Here is a 23985-nt window from a genome sequence, read left to right on the forward strand (position 1 = left end):
ACTTAAAACAGTCCATATTTACTTTCATATTTTCACAAAATATCACCCAGGATGTAGGCTCATTGTTGCACATGAAGCAGAGCTATGTAACTGTGGTCCAAGTACTCTTTATACAAATGGTAGGATATAAACCATGATGTGCTTATGTGGCCCCTGCTCAAACTAATGACATGCCACACAGGTTACCTAAGGCCATGGACCTTCTGGTCTGATACATCTTCCTTCCATCTGGGTTATATCAGCAATGAAATTGTAGATTTGCTTGCTACAGGAACTAAGGCAGCAGTGGAAAGCCACAACTATTCACTGACATGTATGTTCATCTCTTATAGCAATAACCTAAAAATAATTTTACTTCTAATCACTTTAAAATATTTTACCAAAACTACTGTGTAAGACAGTACAAAGTATGTGTGCATATATAATGTATATAGATAATACATACATTATATGTAGTATTTATAATACACAGCAAATATAATAAATATATATGAGTATAGTTTTCATATATTTACATATTTTTTAAGTTTAAATCATTGCAAATGAAAGTGGACTTCATTTTGTGGGACACAGGATTTACACACACAGAACTGTTTTCAGCCAAAAATACAAATCATTAATACAAAAGAAGATATAAAATTTCTTTATTTTTTTATTTTTTTATTTTTTTTTAATTTTTTTTAAATTTTTTTTTAAAAATTTCTATAGACTAAGAAATCACTGCAAATTACAAATTCTGAAAAAAAAAACTGGCAAATAATACAAACATCAAAGAATATCCAGGAAAACAACATATTTGTATTAATTCACTGCCTGATATTCATCTGTAATACTGTGTTTTGATCTCAATATTGTTGGCAGCATACTTTTTTGATCATGTCATCATATTATTATGATTTTTTAAATACTTTCCACAGAGAAAAAGAGACAGTCTTTCTTTCAACATAGTTGGTTAAAATTTATTTTCTATTATTTTGGTTGGGATACATAATACATGTGACTTCTCACACACACACACACACACACACACACACACACACACACACAGTATACTCAATATATACTTCCTATTTGTAGTACTGCACAGATTTTATCCTCCACATACCCCCAATTTTAAAATCTTTAGCGATAGGTGATTCCCATGAAACAGTTTTTTAAATGTTATGGTATGTTTCTAATCATCAAAACTGCATTCATCGTCAAGTATGGGAGGAGATATTATCTATTTGAATTAGACATCAATAAGTATCTTCTACTAACCATTGTGTATATCTAATGACTGAAATTTTCTCAGACTAGCTTCTGATTCTTGACTTCTCAAATCTTGTTTCTCTTCCATTATTCACATATTTCAAGTGTTGGATGCCATTGGATATGCTCATCTCACAACATGACCCCTAGCCTTGTAATGGTAATGATGAGTTGTCACAGTGAGTGTAAGAATGTCCATGAAAGTCATTTTTACAATAGAACAGATAGCAATGATAGCTTTACACAAAGTGAGTTTGGATCGTATGAATTTATTGCATGAAACCCAAACTAAATGTATCTTCAACTGTTTCCTCTTTGGACTGCAAAATTTCCAAAGCTAGTTTAAAATCAGAAAAGGTGTGGTGAAGGGTAAATTGAATTGGAATGTAATGGAGGTCTTAAACAAATGCAGTGAAATTAACTTGCTTTTGAAAATTTAATAAGAACAAATGGCTTTATAAACATGTTGTTAGAGCCTCCCAGGTTTGGAAAAACCTGTATAAATAAAATGAGAGCTCTGAACTTAAGCTTTATTAACCCCACAGTGAACTTGGTCTCTAATTGCTAATATTATGGTTTTAACATATTGTATATGTTGATGCTTTTAAATAAATATTTAACATCTCTTTTAAATATACCGAAGAAATCTAAATTTCATGATGATTCAGTGCTACCATATTTATTTAAAAATATATGAACAAACTCTTTTTTTAGAGGCTATATGTACACTGTTTTTCTTCTTAAACTGATATTTGTTCTTTTTTCCCTAGGGAAATTTTTCATAAAAATATATATATACATATATTTAATGTTGAATATTATTTTGTCAAGGGTTCTCTAATACTTCTCAAACAAAAATGTTGCATACAAAAATTATAGGTATTGAGATTTTTATTTTTCATTTTATATGTTTATATGCAAAAATATTACAAAATCTAATAATATTTCTTTTTAAAATAAAGTTATAATTACTATTTGTACATGCTTGATCAAAACAAATACAATACATATTTTATTAAGTATTAAATTTTACAAATGCATCTTTTAATGAGAGATTCTTTCCATAAGTCAGTGAATGAAAATTACTTTTAGGAGTTGTTGTTCAGCTTCCAATCATTTCCTACCTTTAAAAAAAAAAAGATTTATTTATTTTAGAGAGAGAGAGTGAGAGAGAACGTGCATGCACCCACGAGCAAGGGGAGGGGAAGAGGGAGAGAGAGAATCTCAAGCAGACTCCCTGCTGAGCACAGAGGCAACTTGGGGCTCTATCCCAGGGAGATCATAACCTGAGCTGAAATCAAGAGTCAGCTGCTTAACTGACTGAGCCACCGAGGTGTCCCTACTGTTCTTTTTTATAAATATCAGCACTATGAAATCCTCATAATTATTAGTATGATAATAGAAAGGGTTTGGTTATAGCAATGCCAATTGTTGAATTTTTTCTGAACCATATGGTACGTATCACACAGTAATCTATTATTCAATTGTTTTATGTATTTCATCGATTATGTTCTCTTTCAAATTCATTAAAAACATGCCAATTACTGTTTTTCAGCCTTTCAAGTCATGTCCTTTCTCGGTTTCTTATTTCTGCTAAGTAAACAAATAACAAACAAGGTTTCTCAGGGATCAGTTGGAAGAGCATGTGATTCTTAATTTTGCAGTTGTGAGTTTGAGCCCCATGTTGAGTGCAAAGATTACATAAATAAATAGGTTCTCTCAAGACTTTCCCATGATTATTATTATTCTTCTGTAATTTACTCTATTACTTAAGGACAATTTTTTATGAAGCTCAGATGATCAACACAACTCCCATACAATTGAAATTGCTATATTTTAGGAATCTTAGGATATAGTATTTACAATAACTTAGGGATAAAAAACATTGGGATACTGAAGCAAAACTGTCAACCCTCCACCTCTCTATAATACATTTGACTTATAACATCCAAAATGATCTTATTTCAAATGCCAAGTTTATCCTTTTACAGAAATACATGTAAAGAAAAGAAAGACATTAAGTTTTGTGTCAGTTTACTGTACCTTCACTAGAGATCTTCTCAGACATCAAATTGTATACTATACATTATTTGCTGCCCTCAACCTTTTTACACCCCAAGGTATATAAGGTTTGGGATGGTTAGGAACTATGTCTTTTTCTTTCTCTCTTTTCTTTCTTTCTTTCTTTCTTTCTTTCTTTCTTTCTTTCTTTCTTTCTTCTTTCTTTCTTTCTTTCTTTCTTTCATTTCTTTCTTTATATTTCTTTCTTTCTTTCTTTCTTTCTTTCTCTTTCTTTCTTCTTTCTTTCTTTCTTTCTTTCTTTCTTTCTTTCTTTCTTTCTTTCTTTCTTTCTTTCAATTGTGAAAGGTTGAATGGGAAAGGAAAACTGATATGAATTCGAATTGCAAGTATATCCTCAAGCAGAGCAATTTTGCAAAAAAGTACTCATCAAAATTGCTGATCTGGGTAAGAAACTTTCCACACTCTTGGAAGCTTCTCCTCACCCGTTTCGAATGCTTATATCTTGTTTCCTTTCCACTGACTTTTTAGATGATAGACTAAAGCCAATGAAGCTTGAAATGGAGCCATCTCTCATTCAAATCTTTAAATGCAGACAACTCATTTAGCTTTGGTCTTGCTAAATATGTATGTATGAGTGTAACTTACTAATGTGATATATCATTACTGGAGGGAAAATCCCCAATTATAAAGGAATTAATTTGATATTCATTTTCAATAACTATAAAAATGTATATAAACATTTGATCATTTGTTCAACCAAAATACAAGACTAGTCCTCCTTAAAATTTAATGTGCACAGAAATCACTTGGATATCTTATTAAAATTCAAATTCTGATTCCATAAGTCTGTGGAGAGACTTGAGATTTTGTAAATCTAAGAAATACCTAGGCAATGCTGATGTGCCATTTGTCCATCAACTAACTACACTATTAGTAACAAGACACAAGACCACATTTAAGCTTGGGTTTATATAAGTATAAATAAAAATAAATAAATAAGTAAATAAATTCCACATAGTTGGTTAAAATTTACATCTTTTGGTGAGTGAAAGAAAAAGCAAAGCTAATTAAAATGTCAAATATAGACATGTTTACATTCTTGTTATATCTCGTGCAAAATATTCTTGTTATATCTCATGCAAAAATATTCTAATCCAGGGGTTCCATGAAATGGCACTCCACTAGAAAATTGTGAGGAATATGGAATCTAGGTCCACATAGATGATAAGGTTTTTTATTGTGAAATAAATTGAATTATTATATGATTTTTTTATTATTATATGATTTTTTGACGCTGCTCTCTGCCAATCACTTGCAGAGAGAATAAGACAGACTTTTATATTTAAGATTTTTTTAAAGATTTTATTTATTTACTCATGAGAGACTCAGAGAGAGAGGCAGAGACACAGACAGAGGGAGAAGCAGGCTCCATGCAGAAGGCCCGATGTGGACTCCATCCTGGGACTCCAGGATCATGCCCTGGGCCAAAGGCAGGAGCTAAACCACTGAGCCACCCAAGTGTCCCAATATTTAAGATCTAATGAAGAAAGAGTTGAAATGACAAAAAAAGATCTATTTATTCCAATTCTCCATCCAGGCAGACATCTAAGAGTTGTTTCTCTTCTACCTTCATATCAAATCAATTTCTTAGTATAATTAATTTCCTTAATGATTCTTGCAAACTAGATTATACTTTGAAGCTAATTTTGATAGATAAAACAATGATTTTCAACTTTATCAGATCCAACACCCCTATTTTTATCACAAGTATATTAAAACTTCTCCTATCTTGAAATAAAACAAAGTCATAGATAATAAAGTCAATCCTCAGAGATTATTGAATAATCAATAAAATGTTCTAATGTAAATAAGTGAAAAGTTATACATGTGTGCATGTCTGTGTGTCTGTATCAAAGACCCCTTCATTTCCAATTTCACAGTTCTGTGTCTTGAAAACACTTTGGTATAACAAGTTTGATGTCTTCTTTATTATTTTTTTTCTCTCAACTGAGCAATGACTCTTTTTAAAAAAAATTCCTCTGATTTTTTTTTTTTTTTAGTCCTATCCTCTTTCATTGGATCTTTATTTTCTACCTCTGTACTTAGTGAAGATTGGTTTTTCCTAATATGTTCAAGTATTCTCTCTCTCTTAGCACATTTATTTCCATGCATTTGACATCCAGATTTGAAAATTCGTGGCCCGTTGGAACTACTAGATTTTACTCCCTAGATCCTAACATTTTACAGTCATGTGAGCCATGGATCAATCAACAGACTCTTATCTGAATTTTCTTTTAGTAACCTAATTTTTTTTGCTACCTACTCATTTTCTCAGGTTCTGTTTGAATAGAATCTACTCCAAAGAGTAAAAGTCCCCTCTTTTATGTGTCCATAACACTTTGTATATTTGTATTCTTATGACATATAACACATTTTATAATTATTTGCATGCTATGAACCTTTCTAGAAATAATGTGAATTCATACACAAGGATATTACGTTTTCTTACAGAGTCTCAGTGTGTTGTTTGGAATATAGTAGACCTTTTGTCAGAGTAGTCAATAATTATGTAGCTTTTAGAAGGGTAATATATAATTTCAGAAGCTGAATGAAAATGTACTGACTTATGTTCTTCTAGTATTTAGAGAATGAAGAGATATTTAGAAAGAGGTAATATGTGAAGATAGGAATTCCTCACAAATGTTACCTGTCTATATAGTCTACAGATTATAAAGTCTTTGAGTTGAGGGACCCCTCATTGGTTCAGTTGATTAAACATCTAATTATTGGTTTCTGCTCGAGTCATTAACTCAAGGTTGTGAGATGGAGCCCCGTGTCAAGCTCCTGCTCATCACAGAGTTTGCTTGAGTTTCTTTTCCCGTCTCTCTCCCTCCCACTCTGCTCCTCCCTCACCTTGTACTCTCTCTCTCTCTCTCAAATAAATAAATAAATAAATAAATAAATAAATAAATAAATAAAATTTTTTAAAAAGAAAGTTTTTGAGTTGAACTATCATTTCTTAAAATACAAATAAACAGGGAAGAGAGGTTTGTAACTGATTTTTACTTATTGAAATTGGGTGGGTCCTTAGCCTATTTTGCTCTACTCATTTGGGCAAGTAGAAGGAAGTGATAATTGAATAAAAGCAGAGAAAAGCAAAAAAAGACTTTCTCTACTCATGAATTGTAGGTGACTGTTTTGGCAAAACCAGTAAGGCCTAGAATAAAATTCCATTGAAGACAATTGTGAGGGCAGGTTTCTTTGTATTTCACACACCTTGAATGCACTCAAAAGAGATCTTTCGTTGATTACGATTGACAGGTATAAAATGCACACGTCTAGTAATGATTTTCTAAAAGTTTACTCCTTCTGAAAGTTGAACCTCTAAATTTAGCACATTTGCTATCTCCTAAGGCAAGTCACGTTTGTAAGAAAGCATTTTGAAGTGTAATTATAACTAGTATCTTTTCTGTTCAGGAAGTGTTTAAGTATAGTTTTCTCAGTTTCTCGTGTTAAGAAGAGCTCCACAGTGAAAAATGGCAGTTCCAATTATTTGTTCCCAAATCATGTCACCAAATAATGCTGTTAAAGGCTTTTTAGAACGCATAAAAATAGGATCTTCAATTTAGATCACATTTCAAAAGATAACTTCACTAGAAGGATACTGTAATTCCTCATTACATGTCTTAGAAAAAAATCCAAATAGTTTTGTAATAAGAACTGAACAACTTCTTTAAAAGTAATAAATCTTCAATCCTAAAACACATGTGACACAGCACCCAAAGACTAAGGAGTACTCTTCTTTTCTGTTGACCATGCTAGAAATCTTTTTCCAATATTAACTTTTAAATTACATCCCAACATTTACCTTAGCAATTTTATTTTTTATTTATTTTTTTCCTAAAGCATTTTATTTATTTATTCATGAGAGAAAGAGAGAGAAGTAAAGACATATGCAGCGGGAGAAGCAGGCTTTCCATGGGGAACCCAATGCAGGACTGGATCCCAGAACCGCTGGATCACAACCTGAGCCAAAGGCAGACACTCAACCACTGGCCACCCAGGTGCCCATTAGCAATTTTAATACAAATTAAAGAAAATACCTTACTCAGATAAGTATATAACTTAAAAGCAGTATCTTTCACTGAAATAAGTGAAAACAAATTTGGATGACCATCCGTAAAAGATTGTCAGTTGTTTGTTTATAACTGGAATGACCTTAGTTTAAGAAAAAATGGGGTATATAATATTGTAAGACTATTGGTAACTTAATTTGTTCATTTTAGTTCATGATGCATGGTTGCCATATATACAAAGTAAATTTTAGGAGATAATGTAACGTAGGGGATATATTTTATCATGAAACTAAAGACAATTCTAAATCCATAGTCCTGCTTTTGCAAATTATTTGCATGGATTATGAAAATAAATCTACACACATAATGACTGTAGATTGGACCATGTGTATTTACAATTAGTTTAGCAAACAAAAATTTCCTTTGCTCCCCTACTCTCTTTTCAATCCAGAAAGGTTTAACTCAAGTCTCATTCCCATTTGTTGTCTGTGCCCTTCAAATCTACCTTTCAAGCTGCTTCCTGTAGTTGCTACAGCTCAGATTTCCAGAAAGAACTTACATTACCCTGCCAGGGCCTAATTCATAAAATATTTCTAACACCACAGATTAGTCCTGAGCCATTTTACAGCTTTGGAAAGTCTATACCATAAAGAATGCTCCCTTTCATTCCAAAGCCATTTGCATTTTATTTGTGCCTCAAAGGAGGAACAATCCAAACTGATTAGAATCCGCAGACACTGTGCATAATGAAAAATTAATTGCATCAATCTTTTCACTGTAGTGGTCTTAACAACTCATTTTCAACTGGTCATTTTTCCACCTGCTCACCAGGGCCCAGGCAGCTGAGGCAAGCATATCTCTGACATTCACAGAATACCAATGAAGCTAAGGTCACCAGTACATCATGCAAGTGGGAGCTGAGAATCCTGAAAGAGATGTAAGCTGTTTGGATGAGCTAGAACTATTATGTGACAGTGGAGGGCAAATACATGCTATGACAACCCATCTAGGCATGGTTTGAATTAACAAAATAGAAAGGAAACGAGAAAGTCTAAATCACCAACAGTAAAGGTTAGAATGGTGCTACCTCACTGGAGATTGAGTGCTATGTGCTGCTGACAGTGGTGATAAATCAATAATTGCATGCTAGCATCATTGTAGGCAATTTGATATGGCAGGTGGCAATAGTAGTCCAATGCATATACATCAAAATGAGGCATTTGCTTTTGAAAAAGGGTTGGAATTCACTATACTTTGTAAAATACCCATTTCAGTTATTTTTGATAATACTTTTCATGTTCTTATTGATGAAATGGTACATCAAATCCCTACTCAATTCATGTATAAAGTTTTCTATTTTAAACAAAGTCTTACACCCACAGATTTTTGGTAATTTTTTCAGCAAGATTCTTATAGCTTTCTGGGTCTTCGTTTCAAAATAAACACTGTTTACCGAATTTTCTTGGTTTTAACATCCCCCCAAAAAACACATAGCAAGCCAATAAACAAGTTCAAGGCTGTGTTCAAAATCAGATTAATTTCAGATGTTTACTATGGTTCTTGCTATCCAGAATGTAGTCCACAGACCAATCACTCATGAGTTAGATTTTAGAAAGGAAGACTTGGGAGCACAGCCTCAGATTTATTGAAATACAATTTGCATGTAACAAGTTTACTCAATTCATGATCCAAGGATCCTGGGATGAAACCCCACATTGGAGGGGCTCTTCCTTCTCTAGCTCGCCCAGCTTGTGCTCTATCTCTCTGTCAAATCTATCTATCTATCTATCTATCTATCTATCTATCTATCTATCTATCATCTACCTATCTAGATTAATAAATAATATCCTTTTTTAAAAAAAGAAAGGTTATAAACAAAAATAAATAAAATTTCAATTTGCTTATTTTCTTCACTGTTCAGAATATGTTACAGTAATGACACTTCATTGGTCAAAATATATCATAAAAATAAAGGAAACAGCTTGTTTTGCCCTTTTCAGTAATCTTTAAGGTTGCATTGGATATCCATCTACTATGGAAAAAAAATCGGAGAAGGAAATTTAAATTACACAGAAAAATTTCTAGATCTTAACTTGCAAGCTTCATACTTAATAAAGGGAAGAAAGTATCTTCCCTATAACTTATATCACCCTGATGGTAGTGGGATGATGGGATGAAATCTCAATAAAAAGGACTCTGGTTCACTGTGGCCCTGAATGGGGTATGGTCTTAGAAAGGGGAGAATTTTAATTTTGATGAAGGTAGATTTTAATTTTAAGGTATGAAAAATTCAATGTACAAGGTTAACCTAAAGATCTAAATTATTTTAAGAAATATTGTCCTTCCATGTGTATTTTTCTTCTTGGCAGATGAAGATGTAGGTGTGTATTTGTTTCAAAAATACCTAGATCACAATCTAGAAAAAAATGTTTCTCCCTGAATATGTGTCCAACTGGTATAGAAGAGAGTTTACAGTATTTAAAGAATTATTACTCAACATAGTAACATTTATAATTATTCAATTTGTAACTTCCTCTTGAGTCCCTATGACTCACTTTTTTCATACTTTCAAGACTTTTTCAGATTTTTAGTCATGAATTTTATTCAAATGCAAATGCAATTATTATGTGAATAATTCATCATGTGTAAAAAGCATTAAGTCATACCAGTAAATGCAAATCTTCCAAAGTATTCTTTGCTTATATAGTCATCTTTATTACTTTATTTTTGAAATGTAATTGACAGTGATTACAAGAACTCCAGTATTCCTCAAGATATTTACAGTGATGAGTGATACAACATTTATCACACCATGGAGAATGCACAATTATTTCCATAGCCAGAAACATGAACTTTCCTCACTCGTTATTTATCAATAATTTTATGAGAAAATATATAAGTCTATTAGGATGCAATAAAGATTTTTAGATTCTCGGGCAAATTTATTTGAATGTTGAGGAAGTAAAATTTTCAAAAAAGTAAAATCCTGATGCTCTTACCAATAAGGGATTTCTTTAGTTCATTAATTAATGAGGAAAGCTTAAGAGTTTAAAATAGATTCAAAGGAAAATCTGTAGGGATGCCTGAGCGGCTCAGTGGTTGAGCGTCTGCCTCTGGCTCAGGGCCTGATCCCGGGATGCTGGGATCGAATCCCACATAGGGCTCTCTGCATGGCGTCTGCTTCTCCTCCCTCTGCCTGTGTCTCTGCCTTTCTCTCTTTCTCTGTGTCTCTGTGAATAAAAAAATAAAAAAATAAAAAAATACATAAATAAAAATCTGTACAACATATTACATATATAAAGGCAATTAGTAATGCTGTTTGGAATAAATAAATAAAAGGAAAATCTATAAAACATATTACATGTATAAAGGCAACTAATAATGCTGTTTGGAATTTTCTTATAGATAAAAAATTGGCTCATTACCTAAAGTGTAATAAAATGTGCCCCAAAATGCTCCAAATGCCCAAAACCCAGGTGCCCCAAAATGTATTTATATTTTTATAGACAAGGGTCTTTCATATTATTATCAACAATTTATAGTTACAAAATAAAATAGTAGAAGACAAACAAGTGTACACATATAACAACTGAAGACCACTAAATTATATAGAATAAAATCAAAGAGGAAATTAAATAAATTCTTTAGATGGAACTATTACAAAAATTAAATGTAACATCTAAATGTGCTAATTCCTGGGGCATTGGGTGGCTCAGTAGTTGAACATCTGCCTTTGTCTAGGGTCATGATCTCGGGGTCCTGGGATCAAGTCCTCCATCGAGCTTCCTGTGGGAAATCTGCTTCTCCCTCTGTCTATGTCTCTGCTCTCTCTCTATGTCTCTCAGGAATAAATAAATAAAATCTTTTAAAAATATGTGCTCATTCCTTGAGAATTTGCCTATTCAAAGTGAGTGTTCCTCTGGAGAAACTACATACCTTCTTTTTCTAGCCTGGAATTAGACTCTTCAGTGATGATAAATGTGTATTAATAAGGCATCTTTACAACAACTTAATGAGAATTTATCTAGTTGTGATATGCCTTATAAAAATGTTTTAGGAAAAAAATCTTTTAAGTATCTACTTACAGAAGAAAAAAATACACTGGTATTCTATTTACTGTTTGAGGTTCCAAATATGGCTTTTTACTAAGTAATTATAGTCCTTTTCCATTATTTTTATAGACAAAACTGAAATAATAATATTAAAAAAATGAAAATCCATCATTTCTTTTAGATAATGCCTCAAGTCCTCAATTTTCTTTCTTTCTTTCTTCTTTCTTTCTTTCTTTCTTTCTTTCTTTCTTTCTTTCTTTCTTCTTTCTTTCTTTCTTTCTTTCTTTCTTTCTTCTTTCTTTCTTCTTTCTTTCTTTCTTTCTTCTTTCTTTCTTTCTTTCTTTCTTTCTTTCTTTCTTTCTTTCTTTCTTTCTTTCTTCTTTCTTTCTTTCTTTTTATTATTGTTTTGTGGGGTAGAGGGTAGGATTGAAACCAAAAAGACTTTTTTTCTTTTTTTCCTTATTGGCAGAGGCCCAGTGTAAGGTTATGTATATGTACAGCCCTTCTAAGGGACCTGGTCTTTGAGTGAGTGGAGCAGGATCAAGTGAGAATATGCAGTTTTTGTTTGTTTCCCACCCCACCTTTACATCAGGCCACATAATACAGGTGAAAACATTACTCGATATCTGCCATATCTTGAAATTGCCTACCTGTCCCCCCGACCCAGCTGCCTGAGCCAATGTCCCCTGAGTTATTATCCTTAAAATTCAGGCAAAAAAGGAGAGCCACTTGGAAAGTTGAAGTGTTAGGGTAATCCTATTCTTTTTCAAAAGAGGCAAGAAAGATTGATTATATGTAAAGAGTCTTGTCTCAGAAAATTCAAGATGGTGTGACTGAAGTATTCTGATCTCTCTGCATAAAAGAATAACCTGCAAAGGTAGAAAATGCAAATTTGTTTCCCTTTCTAAGCCTCAAATACTTAACTTGAATAAACAGTGAAGGTAAGGGCTCTGGGAAATAGAAGAAGGCCTTTTTATGTACCTGCACTTGAGCAATGAGTATCTTCTACATGGTTATATTTATTCATTCAGTCAGTCAGTCAGTCTTCATTTAAATAATTTGTAGCATGATACATGTGGCTGTTTATGGAGCATGGTCTCCAAAACAACCCAGAAGGGATGGGATTCAGAGCACAAGTGGAGAAATTTACCTTAGCCGGAGATAGCACTTCTTAGTAAGGGAAGCCATGTGGGGGCTGATGGTGCATATACATTTGTAGTCTGCTAACAAAAAGGTTTGAAAATTTCCACTTGACAGCTTGCTTATTTATTTATTTATTTATTTATTTATTTATTTATTTATTATCTGGGAAGTGAGATACATTGTCCTCCTTTAAAACAGAAGGGTAAGAATAGTTTAGGCATAAAAGGAGTGTGGCTAAAAAAAAAAAAAGGAGTGTGGCTATGGCAGTTGTTGCCTTCTCCAGCCTTGCTAATACTCTGTATTAGCTCTCCAAGTTCTACATCATTACAAGTCTCCTCACATCACCCTTCAAATGCACGTTTCTCTGAGACACCCCTTTGGGCTGTTCAGTAGACAAGAAAGTCTCAGTACACTTGAAAAATATTTGGACAGCCATTCTTGACAGGCATGTGAAGAGGTCTGATTTTAAACTTCTTCAGGAGCCTTCCACATTTCCTCCTATATTTCTTGATCATTCCAGTCTAGTCTCTCTGCCTGGTACATGTGTAAATAAAAACAAGACAAAACACAACAAAAGAACAAAAACTACTGTACCAAATAATCTGGTGGGAGAGGCACAAAATTGACGAGTTTAATTAGGGTTCATTTTCTTCTCATTTTTCATTCAAGAAAAGAGTAACTTGACAGGGAAAAAAAGCCTCTTAAATATTATAAATGCCATTCCCCATCATATTTTGAAATGTCAATTATCGTCAAAATCTCAGGATTTAGGTATGTGAGGAACTTGAAAGAAGTTTTACAAATTATTCAATTTTATCCTTTCTTTCTGCTCACTGTTGGTTCTGTTACATCTTTTCTGCCCACCCGCTTTTTAGAATCCCTGTTAAAATGTAAGATACATTTTGAAGGTCATTTAGATTAAGGAACTGTGGCCTTACTATTATTAAGTTATTTAAAGGACACTTGTATGTCCAGATCTTCGTGTGTTGCGGTTGCTGTTGCTAGATACTCATAATTAGGTTCTTTAGAAATTGCATGAAGACCTTGATAATGTGTATGCCCTATTCACTGTAGTCATGTAGTTTGCCAAAACTCGTGGTCACACAATAGACACTAATGGTTGCAAAGGACCCATAAAATCTATTGAGTAATAAATCTACCTTCTAAGTGTATTTAACATACTGCCTAAGTATGGAAACCTTTGATAAAACACAAATGTGTCTAATTGCACAAATTATGGATTATGTGAAAACTACCACTTTAGAGCTACTAGAATGGTTGTTTTTAATAGTCTAAAAAACAGAATAGTTTTGCCTTAATTCTTGGTGTTTTAAATACGGCTTGAGTTGTGTGCTTAATTCTATACCTCGTAAGTTCAGAACAACTGTAGAAAGTGAGTGTGCCCAGCTGATGGTGATTAGGATGGTGAATGTTCTAAACCTGCATTACTAAAATATAGTTTAAGAAACTGGGGCATTAAGCCTTTGAAAGAGGAAACCTGAAGTCCTGTCAAGTGAGAGGAAGTAGACACAGTACAGCTGCAAAAGGCAGAAACGCAATCATGGATGAAAATTAAGTGGAAACAGATTTTTGTTTAGCCTCAACATAATGAAGTCCTTTCCCCTGAAATTTCCAGAGATAAATTGAGTAGGTTAGTGCTGCTACTGTAAGTGGCCAAGCAGAGCTGATAATGAATCTTTTTTTTTTTTTTCTTCCCTAATTACTAGCTGTTCTCTAGACTCAACATAACCATTCTCTTCTCTAAACAGTCTTGTGTGATCTCCCATTCTGGTTGCATTCTTCTCCAAAGTGCTAAATCATAAAACCATTTTATGCTCTTTTTAAAAATTTTTATATAGTCTGTGTACTTACATGCTTCTCCTACTAGTCTATAGTTCTCTAATACGAGCATCTGTCATAGTAGCAGATATGAAGGAGCATCCACGGAAAGGAATCCCACACTGTGATCTCTAAGAGCACATCAAATAACTTTTGAGAACCTACAATGAGCCAACCACGGGGCACATGATAATAGCCTCTTCTTTTCTTTCTGGGAAAGATATACTCATAAAGTATATCTTGAGCAATATTGTAATCACATATGTTGATTTTGCCAGTTGAGTGCAAGTGGCATTTTCTGTAATGGATGACCCTGATGAGGATATTGCTCCATATACCAAGAGAAGAAAGTTATAGTCCCTGCACACCAATTGCTAAATTTCAGCAAAGTGATTGCTTTAGAATGTACTGGATAAATACTGACCCTTTTCAAATGTCTGCATCTTTTTTTTTTTTTTTTTTAATGTCTGCACCCTTTTGAATAGCTTTCTGAAATATACTAAACTTTTTGGGTAATGCTGGCCTTCTCCCATGGATGATACAAAATTTTTCTTCCCCAGCCATCACATTCGTGATTTTTTTTTTTTTTTTTTTGATGTAGTTGCCAACATGGATGTTCAATAGATTCTAAAATAAACTCTCAAAATGACTCCTCCCTTGGTATTTCCATTTTCGTAAAGGCCACCACTCCTATAAATCTTTCTTGATTTGAGACTTGCTTCTGTTTCTTATACTTGATCTTCTAGCAAACTTGGTCACCACTGTCTCCACATGTCATGAGTCCATGCTCATTTGCAATTTGCCATTATAGATCAAACCACTATCATTTCTCATTTGTTTAACACCCATGGCTCAGACTGCACTTGAATTCTTACATATTTTTATCCTATTTTTTAGCTACAAAATTGATCTCTTTGGTGATTTTCCATTGATTTTTTAATAGAAATCTACATTTGTTTACTTAACCAAAAAAATCTACATAATATGATCCATTTCTACTATATTTTAAATTGTTTTAAATAAATGACACACATGTTTCAAGATCTTGCATTGCACTAGCCACTTGAGCGTAATTTTATCATTATAATTTAGTATTCCATTTTAAAAATACGGCTTCCCGGGGCACCTGGGTGGCTCAGAAGTTGAGCATCTGCCTTTGGCTCAGGTCATGATCCTGGGGTCCTGGGATCAAGTTCCACATCAGGCTCCCTGAAGGGAGCCTCCTTCTCCATGTACGTATGTCTTTGCCTCTCTTTGTGTCTCTCATGAATAAATACATAAAATCTTAAAAAAAAAAAAAAAGATAGGGTAGCCCCGGTGGCTCAGCGGTTTAGCACCGCCTTCAGCCCAGGGCCTGATCCTGGAGACCAGGGATCGAGTCCCATGTCGGGCTCCCTGTATGGAGCCTCCTTTTCCCTCTGCCTGTGTCTCTGCCTCTCTCTCTCTCTCTGTTTCTCTGTCTCTCATGAATAAATAAATAAAATCTTTAAAAAAATAAAAATAAATAAAAATAGGGCTCCCAGAAGTGTATAAGCTTTGAGGCCTATCAAACCTTCTTTTCTCAGGCTTCTTTTCATCATTTAAGCATTTAATCTTTAACCATTTAATTAGTTCTATGTTTACCTTTTTAGAAGAAGTTATTCTCCATTTCATAAATCTCACAACTTTTCCTCTCACATCTTTAAACAACTAAACGAGTCTACAATTGTTAGATTTAATTGTCAACATATATGCTTTCTGATTTCGCTCATTAAATCACAAGTTCTGGAATGGCAGGGACAATGTTTGCCATCTCTATTATTCTTGCTCTATCCCCTTAAGTACAGCACTCTGTAAATTTTGCAAACTTTGCAAACTTTGCCAATGAATTAATGCAGAAAAAGAAAATAACTATATATGGGATTTTGTACATAAGATTATTCGTTTATAACAAATGCCCCTCACTCTCTTACAATTCTGGATCTGGAATACATTTGCCCAACTTTTAATAACCAAACCATTCAATATTCTAAAAATGTGGTTGCTTAGAGTTTAGTTTCATTGTCCATATATTATATTAAGTAGTATGAGAACACATAACATGGGCGGAGAGAGTACTGAATCCAACACCAACACTGCATTGGAAAAGGCATATACTTCATCCACAAAGTAGCTGTGTAAGAATCATGATCTTATCTCTGTGACTGAAATAGACTCAACTGTGGTTTTCATTCTACACTGTTAGAACCTCAATAAGCTGTAGTTTTTTTTTCTTTTTCTTTTCTTTTCTTTTTTTTTCCCCCTGAAGCTCAAGTTAATACAAAGGCATTTATGTAGTGCTCTTGTGTTTAGGAGCTATCTGGTCACCTGTCTATGCTGGTATCCTCTGAGCAGAATATTACCCTATCTGGTTCTGATCGCTTCCCTGTTTTGTGGTGTCAATATGTGAAGTCATAGCTGTATTTCTCTTTCTCCTTTATACCAGTCCTCTTCAGGTTCGGCTCAATTTGAGTATTACCAAACCTCACTTAAAACACATGATATATGTGAAATCTCACATTCTCTCTCTCTCTTTCAAACTGTACAAGTTAACCTCTAAGACTTTCCTAATGCATGAGTCATTACTTTCTATAACAAGTATTAAGAGAATCACCAGGACTCTGAAAAAATACAGTTTCAGTTCTGAGGTTTACAAATCTAAGTTTCATTATTTTCTTCTGGAATAATTAATTTTACTCCAGAAGATTTTAAATCTCGATCTGTTGTCTATTCTAATTGGCATGCTAGAACTAATGCTGCACTAGAGAAAGCCAGTAAGTGGAAATGGCTCAATGTTTCACATACATTAACATGGTGGAAAGAAGCCAGATTGGCACAAGGAAACATTACATTGGTTTCTCAAGTTATTCATTCATCCACAATTTGGATTTGTTTCCAAACTTCCCTGACTATCCAAGTTCTTGATCTTTTACTTTTCAACCGCATGCATAAACAATTTCTTAAGTTTCCCTGTATTGAGGAAATTTAATATTTCTGACTTGAAGACTTCATTTTGAGAAAATTTTATTGTATACCTATTTATTACCTACACAATAAATTTATGAGAAAATAACTTTTTCCCTTTTATCATTTTAAAGGAAGAAACTGGGAATTTACATCAAGAGTTCTAGAAGTGAGTCAAAGGAACAAAGTAGAAGAAGAGGTATATGCCAACTTTCAGAAATGAAACCATGCAGCTGTGCACCATATGTCTATCTGAAATATGCCAATTATATGTCATAAGAGAAGAATGGAGACAATATCTGGCTAAACCAGTGAAAAGCTGTCTTAACCAGTGAAACTCACCTTGTATGAATGGAAAAACCCATTCAAGAGCTGGACCAACATTGATTGGAATCAAGTAATTAATTTGTCATGATCTTATGTTTGCCTAATTCAATTGATTTTTTTCAGCCAACACCCAAAGGTTTGGAAACATACAAATATCAGTTCTTAAAGTACAAGCCTGTAGGGAATCATGGATATAAATTTTGCACCTTATAAATTATAATTTTAGAATTCATTACCAATTTATCCCAAAATGGATTGACATATGAAGTTTGTACCAAAGACGATACAAAGTAATAAATAACTTTGATTATTTGTTTCTTCTGTAAATTATATACATTCTTAATTTGGAAAAAATATAACAAATATTTTATTAATATTGGTTTATTGGCTAATGTATCAGCTTTCCAAAGATAAAACACTAAGAACATGCATACTAACTTAAATTCTTAGCTACTCATTCACATTTAAAATAAGATCTTCAGAATGAAATAAAAACAGGTGCCTGGCTGACTCAGTTGGTGGAGCATGTGACTGACTCTTAACCTCAGAGTTATAGCTTCGGCTCCACATTGGATATAGATTACTTATGGAAATTAAAAAAAAATCAATTCTCTTTAAAAAAAGAAATAAAAAAAGATGACAGAGAAACTAATGGGAAATTCTAATTTCTCTTGTTATGTCTTTTATGTTTGACAATTATTTGTGACCAATTTATTCACATAGACTATTTCTAGCTCTATCATCACAGACTACTTACATACTACAACTAAATTTAGAAGACTTAAAAAAAAAATAAATTTAGAAGACTTTATCAATGGGCACTTAATATAGGATTTATATTTTAGATGTATAGATCAAAAGAAATAAGGAAAAAAGGCATCAATTTATTGTTACAAATAATGAGAGTTCCATTAAGTAGATATAAATGGGATACAATATTGAAATAGGAACTCTTTCGCAACAACAAAGAAATGTGTTAAATTTTTATAAAACTGCACATAGTTGCAATAAATTTTTAAGGCACATAATAATAATCCTAGTACTACATCTGTGAGATTATGGTAAGAAAATAAATCGTTTTTACTCAAAATGTTAAAATAATTGAAATAGGTACAAATTTCTAGTTATAAACTACATAAGTCCTAAAGATATAATGTACAGTGTGATGACTATAGTAACTAATAATGAAAGTTGCTAAGAAAGTAGATCTTTTTTTTTTTTAAATAAATTTATTAAGAAAGTAGATCTTAAAAGTTCTCATCACAAGAATAAAACTTTATAACTATGTTTGGTGATGGATGTTGATGAGAATTATTATGGTGATCTTTGATCTTAGTAATTTATACATATGTTGAATCATTATGTTTTATACCTGAAACTAATATAATGTTATATTTCAATTATATCTCAATACAAATATATTTAAAAAGGAAAAAAGGAAAAAAAATTAAGAGAAACATCCATGATCATGGATGGAAATGTTCAATATTGGAAAGTTTTTATTTTCCATAAGCTAATATATCAATTCTATTCTATTGCATTTTGACTAAAATCCCAAAATGAGTTTTTTATGGAAAATTACGCTGGCTTTAAAAGTCACAAGGTAAAATAAATGCACATTGAAAAAGAAATAAGAGGAAGTATTTTCCCTACCAGTTGGAATGTGTATTTGTTATTTATGTTAATTAAAATAGTATTGCATTGGTGGAAGTGGACTAGTGGATGAATGGAATGGAATAAGGAATCCAGAAATAGACCTATGCATACAGGTTGCTCATGTCCTGTTAGTGATATCATGTGCTGTTCCCTAACGAATTGAATAGTGGTGACCTTAGTAACCTACAGGAAATTGAAGAAATGGTGTGTGACTTCTGTGGCTGTCATAAAAGACATTGAGGGTTATGACTTGTTCTCTCTTGAATTACTTATTCTGGAAAAAGCCAGACCGATGGTTTATGGACACAAAGGCAGCCCTATAGAAAGGTTCATATGGTGAGAAATGTTTGTGCTAACAGCCTGCAGTAGCTTGAATGCAAAGTGAATGAGCCATTTTGGAAGCAAACCCTCCTATTCAAGTCAAGGCTCAGATGACTACAGCCCCATTTGGCATTTTGCCTATGAAGCGGAGACTCTAAACCAGAACAATTCAACTATGCCAATCCCAAATTTATGGCCCACATAACTGAGCTTATAAACATTTATGGTTGTTTTAAGATAGTTCTTAAAAGTTCTGAGATAATTTGCTATACAGCAATCAATAGCTAATACAGTTTTCTATATATAGAAATAGGGTGCTGTCATAACACAAATTAATGTGTAACAAATTCATTCTTAGTCTCATGTAATGTAACAAATTCACACTTAGTCTCATGTCATATAATTTCTTGTGAAATATCCTATCCTCTTGATATCTGTAATAGCCTATTGGTTACATGGATAAGGTCTATTTAGTATATAGGGAGAATATCCAACTGCATGGCTACTAGGGGTAAGGGTCACTGGGGACCACTTTGGAGATTGGGTAGCAAAAGTACTGTTATTTGAAATTAGATACATGACATAGGATTAATTGTAACTTTGAATTGCAGGCACACCAGCTTATTTAAATAATTCTTGAAAAAACAAAATCATGCTTGGCCAGGGGCACTTAAGTGGCTCACTTGATTAAACATCAAACTCCTGATTTTGGTTCAGGTCATGATCTCAGGGTCATGAAAACAACCTCCATGCCTGGCTCTGCACTGAACAGGAGCCTGCTTAAATTCTCTCTCTCCCTCTCCCTCTGCCTCTCTCCTCTTCCTCCCCCACCCCTGTTTGCTAGCACAACCTTCCCACTTAAAAAAAAAAAAATTCTTGGCCCCTTGTGTGTGTGTACATGCACTTCTGTGTGTACATATTTGTGTAATTTAATTACATATTTAAATTAATGCTAAGGTCGCATACCATTCATTTTTTCTTCCAAAGAGCATTCACTTATGTGTAGTTTAATTGCATACACACACACACACACAGACACACGCACACGATATTCTGTTTATTATTTTCCTCACTCAAATGCTCAAAGGAATGGATTTAAAATACATTCATTTAGGGCAGCCCCGGTGGCTCGCAGCGGTCTAGCACCACCTTCTGCCAGGGGCATGATCCTGGAGACCCGGGATCTAGTCCCACATCGGGCTCCCTGCATGGAGCCTACTTCTCCTTCTGCCTGTGTCTCTGCCTCTCTCTCTCTGTGTATCTCTCATGAATAAATAAATAAAATCTTAAAAAAAAAAAGATACATTCATTTATGTTGTCAATAATTATTATCAGACTTATACTTTTTATTTTTGTCAATCATGTTTATGGAACAGCATCTCATTATTACTTTAATTTTTGTATACATGTTACCAATGAAGCTAAGTATCTATGATTATTTGCTATTTTGATTTATGATTTATTTATTAATTTTTTATTTGCTCATTTTTCTATTGTGTGATTTTTACATGTATTAAATATTTCTTATACATTCTCAACAGCAATTTGTTGATTTTGTTATTATAAATATTATCAACTATTATATCAACTTTTAACTTTTACCTCTAACATATTTGATACTCTGCTTTGTAAATAAAACCTTACATTGGGATCCCTGGGTGGCGCAGTGGTTTAGCGCCTGCCTTTGGCCCAGGGCGCGATCCTGGAGACCCGGGATCGAATCCCACATCAGGCTCCCGGTGCATGGAGCCTGCTTCTCCCTCTGCCTGTGTCTCTGCCTCTCTCTCTCTCACTGTGTGCCTATCATAAATAAATAAAAAAAAATTTAAAAAAAAAAAAACTTACATGAAAAAACTGGAAATATGTCATAAACTGATATCATTGATGGTCCCAGTTAATAATCTCCCTTTGTCCGTGCTTTCTTTCCTTGAAAATATGTGATGCCCTCCCCCTCTGATTTTGATTATGGCTGTCTATGACTATCTGCAGTGAGTAGGATGTTAATGTGATGAACAAAAAAAGGTTCAAAAGAGTGCTTGAGTTTTTCTACTTCCTTTCATGTTTGTTTGTCTTGGTTAGCTGTCTCTTGAGACCCTACCATTACTATGAGAAAAAGCTCAGTCAAGCATGCTATAGGATGCATGAAGTTGTGAGCAGAAATGAACTGTCTTGGCTGTGGCCTTCTAGATAAGCTAACCTCCAGCCCCACAATTTCCCATAAGTCAGTTGATCATAACAGATCCAGGAACTAATCAGCTGTCCTATTTCTAATCCCTAATAAGTAAGAAAAGCTGTATGTGGATGGAGAAATGTGAATACAAACTGGAACTTGCAGACAATGAAGTCACTCAGTTTTAGAGTGTTTGTTGCACAGCAATAACTAATAGACACAGTGTAGAAAGTATATTAGTCAGTGTTCAATGAGGGACCAAAAAAACCCACCCTAATTTATGGGATTAGGGATTTATTAGAGAAATTTGACCTTACACAACTGCCAGAGGCGCTAGAGATTGAAGTTTCTGGAAATGAAGTTAAATGATAGGACTGGACACCAACCAGAGAGTCTTAAAAATCTAGCGCATCTCACCACTGAAATGACTCCATTAAGGAAAATATCTTGGAGAGCTCTCTTTAAGGAACCACCTTTGTGGGTCCACTGTTGGCATCTGGTGAAGGACGTGAAACCAATTATGATCAATAGGTTCAACAGTTAGGAAGAAAAGTTGTATGGGGGTAAAGGAGTATGAAGACAAGCTGGAATTTGCTGGCAACTTTTATGTCTGTACGTTACCACACTTAACCATGACAATGTCAAACAGTAACAGACACCTTCACATCCACTTCCTAAAATTTACCCCAAATTTTCTTTTAGTCTAGTCTAAAGTATTAATTTGACAAAATTCCAAAAAGTACTGTCCATTCTAATCAACTTGATTTTCATAAACACATCTTTAAATACATTTAATGCTCAAATAAAAACAATACCAAAATCATGCTTCAACCCAACATAGAGTAACCAGCTATCATTCAACTGAAGACACACGAATTCTCTCCACAGAAGATGATTCAAAAGTTCCACATGACTCTCTATCCATCTTTGAGTGATGGTTCATTTTTCTTATGGTTGAATGGCATTCCTTTTTTGATATCCTGTAACTTAGGTAGTGAGCTATTTTATGACAGGAGTGCAACAGGAGATGGGGGTGGGCCATAGGCGGAGAGAAAAGAAAACATAATTGGTTAACATCAAAATCAGGAAGAAATACTGACATATCCCAAAATTCTCATTTCTCTAGCTGTTCACTTGGTCATCTGTGAAGTGATATTTATAATTTCTCCCAACATCTATTGCATATTCTTTTGTTTCTCAGCAATTACTTCTGTTGGTCATTGTCCCTTGCCCAGTGTGGTAAGTCATACTATCATCCCTGAAGGGTTTGTAGATTTGACTGTTTTGAGATATTAATTGATCAGTCAACTTTTAACACAAATTGCAAATACTGAGGAGCACTCCAGACCACTGTAAGAAGGATCTACATTAAAACTTCATTAAATCTTCTGACCTCTATAGGCACTCAGTCTGACCGTTAGACCATAATGGTGTTGGAGTCACCAAATATTAGAGCCACATCAGGGCCAGTGTCCAGTAACCTAAGTCTGTTTATTTTCACTTTTTCAATGCAGAGTTATCCCGGTAAGTGACCACAAGTCATTTCAGGGAAAGCTAAAAGGAAGATTTAAAATTTGCAATATATCAAGATCCTTCTTCAGAAGGATCTGTCCTCTTCTTAGTTAAGAGACAATGGGTCTGTGAACTGGCTCAACTCTTTTGAGAGTTAAGTAGTGACTCTATTGTCATCCAAATCAGACGTCTGTTCAACTGTACTGAGCATTTCTACTGTTACAAATCAGTGCAATATTAGTAGGTTGCCCACTTATTGCAGTCCAGGGACATCATGATCAATTAGCCAATGCAAATGATCTCTGTGAATTCATTATGGTAATCACACACACCATGTCTCTAATGAGTAAATGCTGCCACATGATCCTTGCCCATTTCAGTGATAGCATTTCTCACTGTTATTCCTGATCTGTAGAGACTAGCCATTATAGGGCTATTAAAGGATCTTTCCTCTACTTCCAATATATTTCTCAAAGCCTTTGTTTAAAAGTATTGTATTCAACTTCCTATAGGATATAATCATGAAGAAGGTAAGCAACTCTTACATAAAAAATCAATTCCAGCTTTGAATCTCTGTTTACCTTTGTGTATCTTCCTCTGTTGTATACCAGGGATTTCCGGCGTGTCAACAGAA

This window comes from Vulpes lagopus, chromosome 12 (genome assembly GCF_018345385.1).
Source record: "Vulpes lagopus strain Blue_001 chromosome 12, ASM1834538v1, whole genome shotgun sequence".
Classification (NCBI taxonomy): Eukaryota; Metazoa; Chordata; class Mammalia; order Carnivora; family Canidae; genus Vulpes; species Vulpes lagopus.